Source organism: Sander vitreus, chromosome 15 (genome assembly GCF_031162955.1).
Source record: "Sander vitreus isolate 19-12246 chromosome 15, sanVit1, whole genome shotgun sequence".
NCBI lineage: Eukaryota > Metazoa > Chordata > Actinopteri > Perciformes > Percidae > Sander > Sander vitreus.
Window position 1 is genome coordinate 2,144,526 of NC_135869.1, and position 18,663 is coordinate 2,163,188.

The following is an 18,663-nucleotide window of genomic DNA, read 5'->3' on the forward strand; positions in this document are numbered from 1 at the left end:
CATGTCAGTGACTGGTTGATGTTCACATTGTAAAAAGTTAATTTCCCATCCTGGCCTGGGACACATTCATACAGTGATAAATTGGCCTTTAACTTATCATTGCACTTACAATAACAAGCGTAGCTGTCCTCAGTTTAGGTCATTGTGTAATCTCCTGCATCTACTGTGTGTGTGTGTGTGTGTGTGTGCCCGCGCGCCAGTCACGGGGAGAACTGAGCAGCTGCAGAGAGCTGACAGGATTGAAACAGCAGCAGCTTTTAGAGACTTGAGTGAAAAATCGTTACAGCGTACTTTGATGTTAAAATTAGTTTTCTTTCGCTGGACTTTGTTGTTTGGGTCACATACATATGTGACTCATATCAGAAACAAGGAAATTAATTTGGCAATGTATGCTGTTATAGCCACTCGTTCTCACTCCCACTCTCGCTTGGTCAGTGGCTCTCAGAGTCACATACCGACATAAAAGCCAGGCATGTGGGACTGCTGTGAATGCTTGAAGTTGTGGAAAACTCTGGTCATTGGTCAAATTTGCTGTAAAGTTCCAGTGATTGGACAAAATTGTGAGTTGCGCTAAATTCACAGAGATTGGTTGAACAGTACATGTAGCAGCACTGTATAGCAGCCATTTGGTCAAGCATCATATTTCTGACTTTCACCATCAACACAGCATTACCTCTGGACAGTGGTGAAAGAAGTATTCAGATCTTTAACTTCAGTAACTTATACTACAATGAGAAAATTAGGGCTGTACTGAATCATTTGAAGCTTTAAAGTTTCATTCATAACGTTGATATTCGACTTCTAAAATCCATCAACAAAAAGGGTAGGCTAAACTAATTTTAGTTATATACTATTTGGAGAATTAGTTTCCGGTGGCGTTAGAGTAGGATTGTTTGACTCGTGTGATTCAAACATTTCCAATGACTCCAGAGAATTATAAAAAGATAGATGTAATCATTTCCAAAATTCACAACATGTATGTGAAGAAATATTGTGATTCAATACACGGTTGTTGGCATTTAGCCCTTCAAATACAAAAAAATTGGTTTTACAAGAAACTGTTACTCTCCTGCTTGCAGCACACAAAAGGCACCACGCACCTGTATTTTTATTTTAAGGGCGATTATTTAGGAAACAAACAGAAGAATCAGTCTCGTTCATTGATTCAAGACAATTCAACTCTTACAGCAGGCGGGTGTGTGACGACGAGAAAGTGGCTAATTAATTAGCCAGCATGTGGCAAATTTTGGCAGGATTTAATAAATGAAATTGTTTTTAAATCACCAATTTATCAAATAAACAATTTATTCCTAAACTGTTGCAGACTAGGGTTGGGTACCAAAGACGCAAATTTCGGTTCATCATAATGTGTCGACTGAAATAGTTTCCCTCTGTCGCGCCGAAACGGACGTAAAAATATCACACTCTGTAGTCTACCGTTAGCTAGCTACTGTAAATGTAGGCTACTTTTAAAATGCCATATTTTCCCTCAGGGCTCACCAAAACGGACGTAAAAGCATATTACCATTCACTGCACGTGATAAACATTTTTCAGTTTTTCAAGAATCAGTTTAGGAATCGGAATGGTTTTAAAAGTACCGGTTCGGCATCAGAATCGTAAAAATCCAGACGATACCCAACCCTATTTCAGACTTCCTCTTTCAGTTTGAATTTAACAAAATACTGTATTATGTAAATAAAATGTACTGAAAGGAATACATAGGCCTATGTTACATAAACAATATATTTTGGCCGGTAACAAATGCCTGGCCAGTGGATTTTTTCATCTATCTGCCAACTTGGCCTGAGAGTCAAAAAATTATTTCGGACACAGAGTACATTATGTATGTGAGCTCCTATGCTTTTACTCTCAACTGTACCTTAAAGTCACTTGCCTTAATTTGTAATTATTTAATCCAATGGTTCATTAGTTTAACCGTCTGCCTCGCAGTCTGCAAATCTTTTTGCATCTTTAGGCCTTTATTATTGACACGACAGCCCAGACTTGAAGGGGGAGAGAAGACATGCAGCAACGGGCCGCAGGTCGGACGCGAACCCACAGGCACTGCGTCGAGGACCGAGCCTCTATAAATGGGCTAGCGCTCCACCAGGTGAGCTACCCAGGCTACAAGCATTTCTTACCTACACAAAATCCACATATGTAGTTGGAATGCACTACATACTTAATTTTATGTTAACCTTAGTATGACTAGGGATCAGTGGCCATTTCTTTAAGACTGCAAGGGAAGCTCGGCTTCCCCTAAAATGTCTAAAATTTTAAATGGTCAAATGTGCACTATTGTGTTAACATTTTGACTAAAAATGCGTTAGAATTAGGGCTGTAAACAATTTTTTTTTTTTTTTTAAATCGCGATTAATCGCTTAATTTCTTTAATCGCGATTAATCACGTTTTATCACATGATTAAAATTCTATTTTGCATTTCAGTGCAAGTACATATTAACAATGGAAAGCAATTTTTACCAGTGTATCATGATTGGGAATCAAATGAATGCAAAGAAAGTTACTTTATGAACTTGATATTAAGATTTGTATTTATTATTTACTGTAAACAAAAGAAAAATGTGTGAATCTAGTCACACATTTGAATCTAGAGTCAATATAGTGTGCAGTAACTCCTAAATAATTTTGATTACTCACTGATGTCCAGTGATCACCTTGCAGCACAACTACTGTCCCCCTCGATGCCAACCGTAGTCTTTAAGACTACGAGTCCTCTACGATGCTGACAGGTCTGCAGTTAGTTGCCACCCATTTTGCAAGAGCGGTAGTAATTTTTTGGGATTTGGTTTCATCCACAGGTCGGCAAGTAGCACTCTCCAAAATAGTGCTTTGCCTGAGCCCGCTAGCATCAACCTGAGTCCCGTTAACTGTACTGCTATGCTTAGCTCGTAGGTGGTAGCTCAAGCTTGACGTGCTTCGGTGATATTTTAATTCGGCTTGTGCACACAATTGTGTTGCTGCTGTCTTTGTCCATCATGCCTGCAGCAGCAGGATGTGTTCCAACGAAGTATGGCAAAGTGTCAAAATAGTAGCCCGTTAGGCACGACGCAAAGCCGAGTGAAGTGAAAATAAAAGAAATGGCGGCATGCGATTAAAAAAAAAAATTAACGCGTTATGCTCGGCCCTTAATCGCATCGCGATTAACGCATTAATGCTGACAGCCCTAGTTAGAATACGTTCATCTCGAAGATGAGTTCGTTCAGAATCCGCTGACTCGATTTCCTTGTCATACATTCCCGTAGCGTCATAGTGCATTTCCCTGTTGAAGCCTAGCGTCCATCGACTTCAGTGGGGCTGCTTTGAGCATTTTTTTTTTTAAGTGCTTCGAAACTAGACGGTCATTGGATAAATGCTGCGATTATGTCCCGCTCACGGACGCTCAGCGTCTCCGGGGGGTGTCAATGGAGCAGTGGGCTGTCCTGGACGCTGGGCTTCTGCGTGATGATTGGAGGGTCTGTCGAAAGGTTGCATTGGCTTTTGATTGACAGCGATTTTGTACTATAAAGTCGCCGAAGCTGTTCGAGCACAGCCAGAGCTCAGCTCAGTCCCATCGCGGATTTTGCAAGTGTTGTTGAAAGACGCTGCTGTAACCCATTTCTTGGTATTTGCTTGGCGAAATTGCTAGCCAATTTTCATCACATTTCATACAAGTATACAGCACATTCTATGTTTCAGTTTAACCTAATTCCCACATATCCTCCTTTGAGTTTAATATCGTTTGTTAGATCGTTTGGTTGTCATTCATTCATTCGGCTAGGGTCGTAGGGGTGACCAAGTGGAGTCAGAAAACGCTGGCCTTTTGAGCCTGAGCAGAATCTGTCATATTTTTTCCTTCAACTAGTCAGCTAGCAACTGTAATTGCAATAACAATGGCAGACAATGCTAATAATATTGTTGATCTGGTTTTGGCAAAGCCATTTGAAAGTCTTCCTTACGAGGAGAAACTTAGAATTCAACAGCAGGGTTAGAACAACACTTAAGATTGATTTAGTGCAAAAGATAGGGCAATGTAACAGGTCTTTTCAGCTCTCCTGGTATGACAAAGTTAGCTGGCTGACTGGAAGTGCTGTGACAAAGAAAATGTACTGCTGGCCATACCCATGCCTCTTGATGAAACCTTCTCACGGATATTAGAAATTATAATAATTATTATATAATATATTATTATTGTATATATTATAAATAAAAAAAGGGACAATTTTTATGATGTAGGCCGAAAATGAGCTTCCCCTCTTTGAAAGACCAGCAGCCGCCACTGCTAGGGATGTAACGGTATGAAAATTTAACCTTGCGGTTATAGTGACCAAAATTATCACGGTTTTCGGTATTACCGTGGTATTTTTGAAAGTGTGTTCAATATGTTCAAAAAGCACTGATAGGCCTACCCAAGCTGAAATAGTTTTCAGTAACAGTAAAAAAACTAAACAAAAAGTGTAACCGTATGTAATATTCTAAAAATATAGGCAATAGGCTTGTAATAACTATTGAAAACTGGCTACTGAAACACTGGCCCGCTGTAGGGTGTCCAGTAAGAACTTGAACCAGAGATGTCTGACTTTGAGATCCAGTAAGATTTATTTACAACCCGAACATGAAGTTAACTATGAAGTTGTATTTGACGTTACATGTGAAGTTGGATGTGGTTCTGAAATATAAGCAAATAATAATGAACATTAATAAGCATCTGACTTACTATGATTATTTACCAAAACTAAACGTTATAGCCACCAGCATATAACAAAAACAAATACTAAGAATTACATTCATTTCTCTGTAATAATTAACATAAATGTAACATATTGCTCAGTAACAGACGGAGAATAAGCCACATCTATTACAGCACACATATCCATAACGGAGCAAACGGTGTAATACACCTTTAATAGCTAAGCACGTGGCTCCACAGCGCTGTTTACTGGAGAATGCATGTCGCTAATAAGCCAATAATGCATTATCAAGGCGATAATATCTCTCTCTCACTGCAAATAAATGTCATGTCGTATGCTAACACGGGCAAAACCTAATCCACATTGTAGCAGTACACTTATTGAAATATGAATCAACGTAGCTTAAACGTCTACACAGATAATGAGGCAATAAAACCCATTTAGCAAGCTACAGAATAGTTTTAACGTATGTTCTGGGCTACACACGACTTCAACAAGTCTGAAAACGGGAAAGGAATGATAAAGAAAGTCTGTTTACAGCTGTTCTGTCCCCTTCTCCTGTCTGAGCGTGAGTGATTGGCAGGAGATCAAAGCGATGACCCATCACTGATTGGTCAATCATCTCAGGAGAGAGAACAAGTGTTACTATGGTCTTTTTTTTTTTTTTTTTTTACAAGGCAGATAAATGTCCTGAGCGCTGTTATCTCCTCCTTCCGTCATGATTCCAACTTCAAGAAACGCACTGTAGGCTAAGTAGTGCGCCCGCGCAGCAACTTTAGCAGACTCGGATGAAGCTGGGAACACGTAGTTTCCACACCGTGGTAATCCACCGTGATAATGATATTTTAAATGAAAACGGTAATTGTTAAACATTTGTACCGTGGTTTACCGTTGCACCGGTAATCGTTACATCCTTAAGTATGACTATGTAAGTGCAATTTAGAACAGAGCCATGGTTGTGAAACATTTGGAATTACTTCCTAGTTGCCAAACCAATTAGTTCTTGGAAGATTTCCTGCTTATTGGAACCAAAGGAGGAGCAGCAGAAAGAGGGCCAAAACATTTACTACATGCTTTGCATTACAAATCGTTGTGTGATTACATCTTGGTTACTAACAAAGTGTTGTTACATTGTTGATGTACGCCCGTATGAGGGACAATGACATGGAATTTGTTTTCTAGAATACTGGTTTTGTTACGTGAATTGATATGTGCACCTTTTAATTATGATGTGAAGTTCCCATAATTATACGGATAATCATCAGGCACTGCTAAGATGGCAAAGACAATTCACCAGGAGCCGCTCACTTTGAGCTTCATTTTGGCTCTTCAGAAACCTATGGTTGACGTCACGGAGACCACGTCCATATTTTATACGTCTACGGTTTTTGCCGGACAGAGGTATGAAAATTGAGTAAACTTGACTTAACTTTGTGTTCCTAGAGTGAACTCCGAGCTCAGGACTTTTAGAACTTATAGTAAGTGTATAACTTAATAAAAGAACAGTTTAACTCACATTTGTGTGGATCATAAATCAATAACTAAAGATCATAAAACAAAATAATGTTATGACTAATTAGGGTTTTCCCTGGATTGGCAAGGGGCATTACTACAGCAAAACTTATTGGAGCGGCTTGTCACTAAAATGAGAATAGCTGGTCTACCTTAAAGCCAGCCCACCTGAAGTCAATCACTGTGTTGAAGTTGTGGCTAGCTCTGTGGTTAACCCCCTTCACTTTAACAAGCAGGTAGCAAGCAAGTCACAGAAACTTGGCTTGGTTCTTGAGTAGGGGTGTGACGAAACACTCAGCTCACAAGATGAGATTTTAACACTATTTTAAAGAAAACAAATGAAATATGACTGGAAAAATTTTGTTTTTACAAAAAGGAAAGTCACAAATTGAAAAATGGGCACTGTGTTGTTTTGCCACAAACTCAAATGTCTTCTCTCCTGTATAACTAATCTCTTCAGAGCTAATAACTGGGGCAACCCTCTCCTCCCACACCCGTACCTACAACCTATTAAATCAAATAATTATTCATTTCTTACACTGCACTATAACTTTCATTCTTGTATTTGTATCCTATTCTTTTTTAGCCTGTAATTGCTCTTTGATGTTTTATGTAAAGCACTTTAAATTGCCTTGTTGCTAAAAGGTGCTATAGAAATAAAGTTCCCTTGGCTTGCCTGACAACCTCAGCCTGTCAGTCTGTCACCAAGGCATATGGACGCTTTAGTCTTGTGGCTGTTAGTCACCAGGGCAATAGAGAACACCTGTCTGTCTCTAAGTGTTACAATAACTGCACGGCGATCTTGCGATTACAGTATATTACATTGCAGCATACGGTGTCTGCCTGAAGTTTTGAAAAGTGTAACCACACTTGTGTCTGCTTTACCAGCATTGCCGTATCTCATTGTGACTTTAACAAATTGCATTGGCATGATACCGTTTGTGAATTAGAGGAAGAAAAACAGATTTTAAATAGGATAATATCAAAGACCGGTTAACAAGTCTAACCAGCTTTTCTCTCATGGTAATAAGCAGCTAATTGTGCACTCCTGGCTGGTTTCTGCTGCAGTCAAACAAAAACAGAACCAACGATGCTCAGGATTACAATGGAAAACAAAAGCAATTCTTTTATAGTTGCCATTAAGAAACTATTTTGAAGATACCTTTTAAATTATCTTGTTAATTTGCTAATCCTGTCAGTGAAATAGCTGTCTGGAGCCCGGCTCACAGTGCCACAACATAACACTCTTAATGCGGAATGATATTTAAAAATACAATGTTGCACAACACGTCATTACTGTTGTGGTTGGGTTGGTGGTGCCACTACTCGCATAAAGGCTCAAGAGCCTTCACTGGTCTAAATATTATTAAAATAAATAAATAAATAAAAATCGGTAATTCAGATTCAGGTACAGCCCTATATAGAACTTAGGAGGGTTATCACCACCAAGGACTCAACCCTCCAATAATTATTTCTTTAATCTCTTACTATTTTGCCAGAGATTCAGCAACAACCTCTCTCACACATCCAGGTTAAGAAACAGCTTCTTCCCACAGGCTGTCACTGGTGTACAATGGCCCTCCCCTAACCGTCCCCCATCTGATGTTGTCATAGCCCAGGTATGACACTTATGTGAAGTCATTAACTACAACAGCAGAAGTACCACATACCTGACCAGTAAACCAGAGCGAGAGCAGGGGCTGACAAATACCTCAACAACCTAACAGGCAGTAACCTTGCCTTGAGCAGACAGCAGTGCAGTTGTAGAATTTGGTATCTAAACTCAAATGTTTCCTGTAGCTCACAAAAGGTTTCAAGGTGCTGTCAAACAATATCCTCAGCCTCGAATCTATTGGTTTGAATCATTGCCGCACAACAGCTCTGGAACATTCCTGGTTTAAGTCAACTGTGTTTTGCCCAAGCAGCAGCTACCAATGCGTAATGCTAACCAGGTTAGCATTGAGCTTGAGTGAAAGATCCATGAGTTTGAATTCAGTGTTGTCCTGTAAAACGTTCAACAGGTTCATGAGAATTTTTTTTGCCAGAGACCTGTGCATCCCTGTCACAACGCAGTGCTGTCATTGAAATTAATGAGGGCTGCATTTTTTCCAGGCATTGAAAGCCTAATTCTGAACATTCATTTAAAAAGGACCAAACAAGTGGTTTTACACAATAGCCCAGTAAATCCTATGTATGTTCTTACAATTTAAGATTACAGGGAAAGGGCAAGAAGAGGAGACACAGCAGCTACCAGATGGCAGCTGCTGTAACAAAAATATTTCTGATGAATGAAAGTTTTTTTAGATTTACTTTGTTAATGAAACTTACAATTATCACAAATTTACCATTGTAACCATGGTGAATCTAAAAACATTGGGAGTGACATTACACCAGGTTCTGTTTTTTGTTGCAGCATAAAACTGCAGTGTCATAGAAGTCTGATCAGTTGCAGCACTGAAAGATTTCCAATAAATAGGTGTATGTTGGTGTACATAGGGCCCTATGATTTCCGTGATGCGGAAAACGCGGACGGAATCTACACATGAAAACGGAATTCTCTTATAAATGCGGAATCGCACTGAATTTGCATATATTTTGTTGACTTTACTTTATATTACTTCTCATTTTTCAGTTTAAAACAAGCATAGAAAGGTCTATCTAAATCATGGCCAAATGGCATGGTTAAACATGTTGCCTAGTAACCATACGTCCTCACATTTACGTTGCGAGTTTGTTGCGTAGGGAAAAACAAATGTCGAAGTGATTGGCTCCTGATAAGCCAACGGTGTCAAAAAAAAATTAAGAAACTCAATTGACTGCTAAATAAATGAACAATACCCCAACGACTACTATGAGTCTGGACAACAACTGTTTAAGTTTTGTCAACATACTGTTGACTGGACCCGCAAAGACACATGCAACGACCATTTGGAATCAAAACTTCATCCCAAGAACAAAGCTAAATCCACAGCGGGCAAATCCCTCCTAATGACCATTGAAGTACGACAAAATCAATAGCTATGCAAAGCTAAAGTCCCAATAAGTCGCCGTGTTCCTTTAAAAGAAAATAACTGTTTTCATTCAACACTGTGCCCATTATTATCATCAATGATTAAGTAACTCAGACTTTTAAAAACACATTTTTAAAAAGGATATCATCTAATTATCGTTATCGTCGAAAATAGAGATTTTTTTGTCCATATCGCCCACCCCTAGACCACATTTTTTAAAAAAGAAAGTTTAAGGGCAGTGCTGTCCCGAACAATTTGTTCTTTCATATTCATGTCTATGTGATGTCACCTCAGACAGGGCTGCGACCTGAACAGACTGGTTCTCTCGCCCTCTTCTATCCTCTTGTTCACTGCCTCCCTCCTTCCAGGAATGTGCCAGAGCAACATGCACGGGCTGTTTGGCCACATGTGATTGATGAGAGTTCCCTTTAACTTTGCTACAGTTTTGGGTGCAGTTTTTTGTAGAATGGAAGGGAAGGTCAAGTGTTTAATGCAGTCAAAACCTGTAGTCTCTGGGCGTCCAGATAGCTCAGTTGGTAGAGCGGTATATAGCGGTTTACTTCTCGACGCAGCAGGCCTGGGTTCGACTCCGACCTCGGCCCTTTGCTGCTCGTCATTCCCCCTTTCATGTCTTGACAAGCAACACAACTGGCGATATGAATTCCCAAAGGAGCTGATGATATGCATATCAACACAGTATAAATGAGAGAGACAGGAGAACTTCTGTCATGAACTTGTTTCGGGGTTTTTGTGACTGTATCTAATAGCCTACACCACACTAGGGATGCAGCGGTTAACCGATTTCACTAGTATTAACCGTGCTTTAAAACGTCACTGTTCATCGTAAGGCTCAGGTGTCCGAGTGTTAACTTCCTGCACGTTATGTGCAGTTCTTATTCACACACACACACAATAAATTAATGCTGCAATTTTTTAACGTTACATAAAGTTAGCAAACACCAGGAACACACAGCAGAGCCAGCCCCTGACCGCACAACAGCTGTAGTGCGGAATTCAACCAAAGTTGGTAAGCTTGATAGCGACTTTGTTTATTCACGTTGTTAAGGGTTTGTTAGCTTGTTAAATGTTACCAGTTTGCTAGCATTGGCCTGTTTAACGTTAATGTTACAGTTAACGAGTCAGGAGCCGACATTTGCATTTACAGAGAGTGCACCGATAAGCAGCAAAACTCTGCAATAGCTCAAACATGTCCCTGACATTACCACTTCTATCTATCTATCCATCCACACACGATTAACATTTTTTTAATTTCGATTAATCTGAGAGAAAAATAGCGCATTAAAATAGCGCAAATTAATCCATTCCATATTGAGGTTTGGCCTGAAGCCATTCTAGCCACCATTCGACTGTAAAATGAAGGAGGGAGACGACAATGTGCTGCCTGGATCATTAATTGGAACATTTACTTGTAAAAATCTTCTTCCTGCCAACCCTGGCTACCGAAATCTGGTGCCACTGATATGTCTGCACTTCTCTGATAACTCTGAAGACGATACAGGCAACACAAACACCGCTGCACATGACGCTAGTTAACACTATACTCGACAGCAGCTAACCTTAGCCTACCGCTAGCTAGTAGCTGAATTAAACACGGTTACAATGCTGACAGCTAACGCTAAACGTTATACATTATTATTAAACATTTAAATTTGACCATATGGCCTTAGCAATAAACAAGCCGTTCTTTAATGTCACCAACTGTTTAGTTTTCTTACTTTCTTAAAAAAAAATATCGGTTCAGGCACCGTTAATTATTATTATTGTATGCGATTAATTAATCACAGAGTATGTAATTAGATAAAAAATTTTAATCATTGACAGCACACACTATATTGGACTATAACTTATCATTGCACTTACAAGTGTCGCTGTCCTCAATTTAGGTCATTGTGTACCTCTCATCTCCAGTTTTTCCTGGATCCACCGTGTGTTTGTGTGTGCTCACGTCAGTTGCGGGGGGAACTGAGCAGCAGCCCTAACCGCTGCAGTGCCAACAGGATTGAAAACGCAGCAGCTTTCAGCGACTTTAGAGAGAAAGAACGTTACAGCTTACATTGATATTAAAATGTATACAGGTTGGAAGGATGGTCTGAAAGGTTTTGCACGGTCTTTCGCTGTATGATTTGTTGGTAAATAGGAGATGTTCGAGTCGCACGTCTCGTCTCCATATCAGAAACAAAGAAATGAATTTGGCGACGTACACTCGCATTTCCTTCATTTTATTTTACAAGGAGCACTGTAGCCCCTAACTAAAATATGTTAGGGGCACAGGCAGAAGATTTAGGGGCGCACCCCTTAAATAGAGCCGCAATGCAATTTTTCACATTTCCCCCATTTTAACTGTTTTACTAATACATGCTTTGGGGATAAATAGAGAAACAATAATGTGCCATTTTATTTTAGTTCAGTCACATTTTAATTGAATTGTGCTTTAACATATGCACATTCAGAAATGTAAACAAATTATTATTGTCAACTGTAACATTATTGCTTCAGCTCCATAAAGGGTTTCCCTCACTCTTTTGTTGTTTACACTGATATAGCAATCATATCTAGGTGATTAGACTTCCATGCAAAGGGGATTATCTAACACCCTATGTGGAAAAATTGAGTGATGAGGGAGCCAGAGACAGATGAGCTCACGACACTCACAAGCACTAGTTGTTTTTAATAAGATAAATAGTTCCATAATTAGCAGTCTGTATGCATTTTTTTTGTTTTCAAAGATGCGGTCGCCGCTTTAGGTCGTCTCTAACGTCACCTCTTTCGCCCAAGTGAGGCAGCGGTACCACAGCATGTGTCAAATGTCATAGCTGACATTAGCATTGCTGTAAAATCAGTGAATTCACAGGCAATTAAGTGATATCCCGCAATTTTAAGAACAAAAACAAAGAGGGCGGCTAACGTTAGGCTAAGGCTAACTCGTTATCGGCTATCACTATGCGGCATTTTCCTCACCAATGTACGGTCTTCAACAAATAAAACGGATGAGAAAAAAAAAAGTTTAGAAGACTGAAATGTTTAGAAGAATAAAGTGGGTAATTGAACTCCAGTATTGAATCTTCACTAGCATCAAAACTTCAAACGCCCAGCCCTACCAGGCATCTCCGACCCTTCTCCACAGAATAAACTTCAAAGCCTAAAGTACAACAAATACTGACATGCACGGTCAGGGTTTCTGCAGGTTTTACCAAGTCAAATTTAAGACTTTTTAAGACCATTATGAATGAAATGCAAGACCTATATCACATTAAAAACAAAACGGCAGATATCAGAGTCGGGAAACATCTGAAACAATTCTGACTTCCTCATTCACATTATAGGACTGGTGTCTAGTCACCCTTTTTTCCATTAAGGATGTACTAACAATTACTTATAACAAAACTTATTTTACTAGTCAACTGCAATTAGTTAGACAAAAAGAACCACTAGATGACAAAATGGCATTTTATAATAACATTGAATACACCACTAATTTACCAACTGTAATTGAACATACCATTACGTTATGTGTCGTTTCTCCACGAGTTTCAGCATTTAACCGTATTAAAGCAGCTACTGGCTAACGTTACCTGCTGCAAAGTGTCATTTTAACTAGCGTTACATGCAGCGATGCTTCTGTTGCCTGTGATGTTTGTTTCACAGCACCAGAAAGCAGCGCAGGTATTTCAAGGGCTCCAAAATCCGCATTGCTATTCGGCCCGGTAGATACATATTGGCACCGGGTTTCGGTACCCAACCCAGAGCACCTCCGCTCTATTGGCTCTGATCCAAAAGCAACACGGAGGTCGCTTACGGGAGTTGCGAAGCTGCTGTGTGGGTCTTGCCTAGGCAGTGTGGAGGTACTGCCGGGACTGAAGCCGCCAGATACTCGGCAGAACTAGCTGATGGTTGCATATCAATTGGCTTATACCTATACCACCAGCATAGACTGTATAATTATACATATTAGTATCTCTATGCTCGCATTTGGTATGTTTAATAGTAGAACGTGATCACACATTCCATCATACAAAACTCCACATTGCGGAACATTAACCATGAGGCCACTTTTAATGAGTAACAAATGGTTCGTGGCATAAGCACTGTCTGTGGGAATAAGCCACTACGGTAGTGAGGCTATCAATAGCCATGTGAACTCAAAAACTTTGCAAACATCTGCAAGGATATAGGCTATTAAATTACTTAAGTTTGTCACTGACCGTTGCCTAACATTACCACGTTCACATGCTATTAAATGGTGTGCCGGTGGAACACAACCAGCACAGGTAGGTGTAGTGAGCGGCCAGTACCGCCAGGGGATCGGTTTATGCCACTGTCAAAGTGGCATATGCCATCAGCCAAATGCTGCTGTAGTGAGTGGAATGTGCCGCCAGGGGATCACTATGTACCACAGTGGCTGACCAGACACTTTTTGAAATCTGCGCTCCAAGGAATAAAAAAAAAAAGAAAAAAAAAAAAATTGGCTGCGAGAGCATTTCAACGAGAATTAGAGGTAGCGTTACATTGATGTAGGAAAATTAAGACCCGTTTAAAATTAATTTAAGACCTAGACACAAATGTAAGACTTTTCAAGGCCTTCAACTTTGAAATTTAAGACTTTTTAAGACCCCACAGAAATACACACAACTCACAGCTTTGTAGACAAGCCTCTGATGCTTTAGTACAATGTTCTTTAAGGCGTATAGCCAACGTATGGAGCTGGAACAGTGACAGAAAGTTTTGGCATTGGTAATAAAAAGGTGGCATTGAAAAAGTAACATTTGCTTTCAAAAAAATTCAACTAAAAAATAAAACCGGTATTACATTTTCTTTTGCATTTTGATGTTTTTCGATAACAATCTTCAGATTTTTTTTCTCCATGCCTTTTTTTTTTACACCGACAGTTGACATAGTGTATGTAAATCACTCCCTCCTTGCCACTCCAGTGAAAGTAAAAATAAGTTGGGCCCCCCTCCGGTGACAGAAACTATAGACTATAAAATAATCTTCAAAGCCTGTTTTATATTTGTTTTTTTTAGTAACAAATTGTATTTTAAGACAAAACAACTGTCACTGTTCTAGCTCCATATACATTTATCAAGTGTAAAACCCAGAAAACTAACCACCTGAACAAAAAACATTAAATCTGTTGCACAGCAAAAAAAAAAAAAAACACCTTTAACCCAGCACCCCTTTTTCTTCGTCTAAACAAAGATGGCAGCCATAAATGCACACATCTCCTTACTGAAATTGTAGGCTACAATGTGGACAGTTATTGATATACATTAGTGCTGTCAAACGATTACAATATTTAATAGCGATTAATCGCATTAATGTCATAGTTAACTGCAATTAATCACATATTTCATCCATTTTAAATGTCCCTAGATTTCTTTTTGTCCAATTGTTATTTTTTCTCATTTTAATGCTTATCAACATGGAAAAGTGGATCGGCTTGCTTTGTGTTTTTGTCGCCTGGCTTTGACGAGGGGGCGGAGAATTCGCATCAGCTGTGTGCTTGGCCATCAAGTGGTATTTCAGACTGGACGTGCTGCGATGATGGCTGAGTTCACAACGACAAAACACACAGATCACTTTGGTCTTGGACTTTTTAAAAGTAAACTTTCCATTCAGAATCTTATTGGCATCCATTTCGGCGTCTCGCGCTCGCCATCCACTCAAAACGTAACGTTAGCGTACTACTCTTTAGCCGGCTCGCAAGCCCGAACAAGTGTGTGCGGAGTGCCCGTTTTGTTTCCGGTCTAGCTAGATCCGGTGTGGTGTTGTAGTTTTTCTAACGTTACTAGTTGTTGCAACAGCATGTGAAAAAAAACTACAAAGTTTGCTATGCCAAAACTTTTAACGTTTAAGTGACAGCACTAATATGCATTGATGTTTGCTTATGTTTTTAAAAAAAGAGCAAAGAAATGTGTAATTTCCAGCGACCCGGATTAGGAAGCAGACGAGAAACTTGAGAAATGGATTAAAAGGGTTTACTTTCGGACATCCAGGGGGTTGGAAGAGACTGAGGTTTATAGAAATACCTTCAGATTAATGGTAAATACTGTTTAACCACCATCTGGGCTTTTAAAGGTTTACAAGTAGGCCTATGTAGGCCTAGGTGTTAGTAAAAAATATAGATGTCAGCTCTGTGATTATAATGTAGGCTAATGAAAATACATTAGTTTAGCAATACAAACAAAACGGTAATACTAAAACTAAGTGTGAATTCAGCAGCGTATAAATCTACCATACAAGACAACACACCCAACTGGCTTTTGGTGAAAAGACAAGCTTCCAGTCACACAGGTGTGTGTGTGTGTAGGATGCGTTATAAAACAGGTTTGGTTTAGGCGAACACCGCCATAGAAATAGCACATTTCATGTGGCCGATAAGAAGATTTTAGATATGTCTGACATAGTCACCTCTTAAAACATTTGGCATTGGCTAGTTTCATACGGGAAAAATAATGTTAAACGCTAAAATGCCATTCCGAATAAAAAAAAAAAAAAAAGATAAAAAGAAAGGTAGGCAATAAACATTCGCCATCTTATTTCACTTGCAAACAAAATGAAGCGTATCTATCAGGCGTGAACACAAAAACCTATGTCCAAACCACCAAATTATCTCTTAAAAGTTTATCTCGTTTAAAAAGAAAAACCGTATCAAGCATTTAACTTGACTTCAAGTGAAACGATATTGTCATTTTTTTCTGAACAAGAACTCACCTGTTTCTATTGCGAGGTAACGTGTTAGCAGCTTACCGACTGGAAACCACCGGCTGAACTGATGAAACCCTCTTTAAACTTGTGCGTAGCCGCACTCGTTCTGCTACCCCTGCGTGCGCGTGGCACAGATTACAGTTTTGCAGGTGCACTGGCAGGGCAGGTGCATCATGGGAACACCTTCTTTTTTTAACAAAAAAATTGGAATTCACATTTACAATGGGAAACATTATTAGCCTATATTGTCAACAATTATAACAATAAAAGAGACAGAGTTTGAATAAAAACACAGATTAAACACTCATAATAGGGCAGATCTAAGACAAAGGAAAAGGCAAAACAATAAATGACAGTTAAAATAAGACAAAATCAGACAAAGATGTTTTAAGATCATGTTTTTGATTTCATCATCCTCAGTGTTTCTGAATCTACATACATTAATGATATTCCATAAGAACAATGACTTTCACCTTTGAAGTTGTAGTGATATTAAATGTTAAATGGTATGTCAGATAAATTAAAAGTAGGATGGACATTTGTGGCAAGTTCTGCTACTGGATTGACTTCACATGGTAAGCCATTCATGTAGAGACTAAGGACCTTTCTGTAAGACAGATAGATGTAAAAACAAGTAATATAATCACTGTTCAGCATGCTTTGGATATTTTTGTATTGATTGCTTTATGTAAACCTAATTAGGGTGGCCAATGTACACCTGTAAAATGTAATGCAATCCAAACATTTTCAAAGTCAGTGATTATTTATCATTATTTATTTATTTTATTACTCACTATGTTGTTATCCAATCAATCAATGGTCCTCAGCTGATGACCCTGCAGCTAAACGAACGGGCACCAGCGGAGGTGTTTCAGGCCTAAAGCCTAGCAGGATCAACACCTACCTGTTCAAACTAAATAGTGGAGTAAAAAGTACTATATTGGCTTCCAGAATGTGGATCAGAAGTATAAAGTTACATTAAATAGAAAGTACCTATGAAGCATACAACAAACATATATTTTCATACTTGATAAAGGCTAGTTTTCTCCACATTTATGATAAACAAGTGATATTAAATGACACCACACTCCAAAATGTTTTTTTTTATTGAAGACTAAAAAAAATCACATTTTTAGTTTTTTCTCCACTTTGATTTGGAAAAAGCAACCAGGGGGTTAGGGTTAGGGATAATGCTATGAAAAACTAATTTCTAATCATATCCATTTTGTTAACTTGCTTCAATGATTTAACAACTGAGTATTATTTATATTTAAATCAGTTAAATATACAAAAAAATACAGATCATATAAACATCCGGACATTTGTTTTGCATAACTGTTTTGAGCATTCTTCAATGCAGAAATCTGATGAAAGTTAGTAATATGTTGGAAGGAGAAATTGTCTCATATCAGTGGGTAAATTTCTCATAGTCCAAACAGATTTTCATAGAGGTTAAAGACCAATAAAAAAGGTTATAGAACATGGGGTGAATCTCAGTTTTATGGAAGCTGCAGCAATATTTTACCGGAAAAACATGGCTATTTGGCCTAACAAAGGTACTGGCTTTGGATGGTTGATGCGACGTTGAGAAAAGACCGAAAAGGGGAAAATTAAGTAAGACAGAGCACAGGGTTGTGTTGAAAGAAAAGAATAAAAGCAAATACAGTGAAGCATAAAGGGATAACATTTCCCCCAAATATTTAGCCTATTGCTTTATAATTACAGTCTGTTGCCCTATCAGCTCTACACATCTTGACTGATGTGTGCATGTGTTAGTTGATTGGTTTTCGTTTGGGCACAATCATCCTTCCGTTAGATTGTTCCCTGGCTGGTTTATAATATTTAAAGGTCCCATACCATGCTCATTTTCTGGTACATACTTGTATTTTGTGTTTCTACTAGACCATGTTTACATGCTTTAAAATTCAAAAAACACATTATTCTGTATTCACCCTCTGTTGGAAACACTCTGTTTTAGCGTCTGTCTCTTTAAGCCCCCTCTACTGAAAAAGCCCAAAGCGCTGCTCAGATTGGTCACTGTTTCCAGGTCTTTCGCATCTGCGCTCTTGGCGTTTCTGCACCGCCATTGCAGCCAGGTAATGACTGTAACTTCACTGTAACTAACACTGTGGCTTCACTTTCTCCCTATATAGTTGTGACTTCACAACCGTATGGAAGTGACAACAAAAAAACAACACAAGGGAGGTCTGGAGGGGACTGAAAACAATCTCTGGTCAAAACAAAGACAGTGGGAGGGGCTTTGTTTCTGGTGACCGTGACAGAGCAAAGTAATTAAATCTTTTTTTCAATAGATTTGATTCTACCCCCTCTCCTCCCCACTCCAACCAGACTTCAGACCTTTTCCTCTCTGGCCACTGCGGACCACCTCATTCCCTCTCAGGGCTTCTGAGGCATCAGCATCCCCAAATTCACACCTGTCCACTGCTTTCGATTCCTCATTCATGGATGTTTCACACCCGTCCCCCCATCCTTCTCTCCAGGAAGCACGTACAACTCCCTCTCGCAGTCTCTCTCTGACAGTCAATCAGGTGAAGAAGGAGCTAAAAAAGATCAAGGCAAGTAAGGTCCTGGGCCTGGTACTACACCGCTGAACATCCAGGGGTGTCGACATTGAGATGGTGGAGACATACAAATACCTGTGTGTTCACCTCAACAATAAACTGGACTGGTCCAAAAACACATCCTGTACAAAAAAGGCCAAAG

At 39.2% G+C, this 18,663-nt stretch overlaps 1 protein-coding gene across 1 annotated transcript in view; it reads right to left on the reverse strand.

The window, feature by feature from the left end:
* Positions 1-16,054, reverse strand: part of LOC144529543 (oxysterol-binding protein-related protein 7-like) — a 37,139-nt gene extending 21,085 nt beyond the window's left edge. Inside the window, exon 1 of the mRNA XM_078268672.1 lies at positions 15,946-16,054. The gene's annotated coding sequence lies outside the window, so the exon portion shown is untranslated. The remainder of the gene's footprint in view (positions 1-15,945) is intronic.
* Between the last annotated feature and the right edge of the window lie 2,609 nt (positions 16,055-18,663).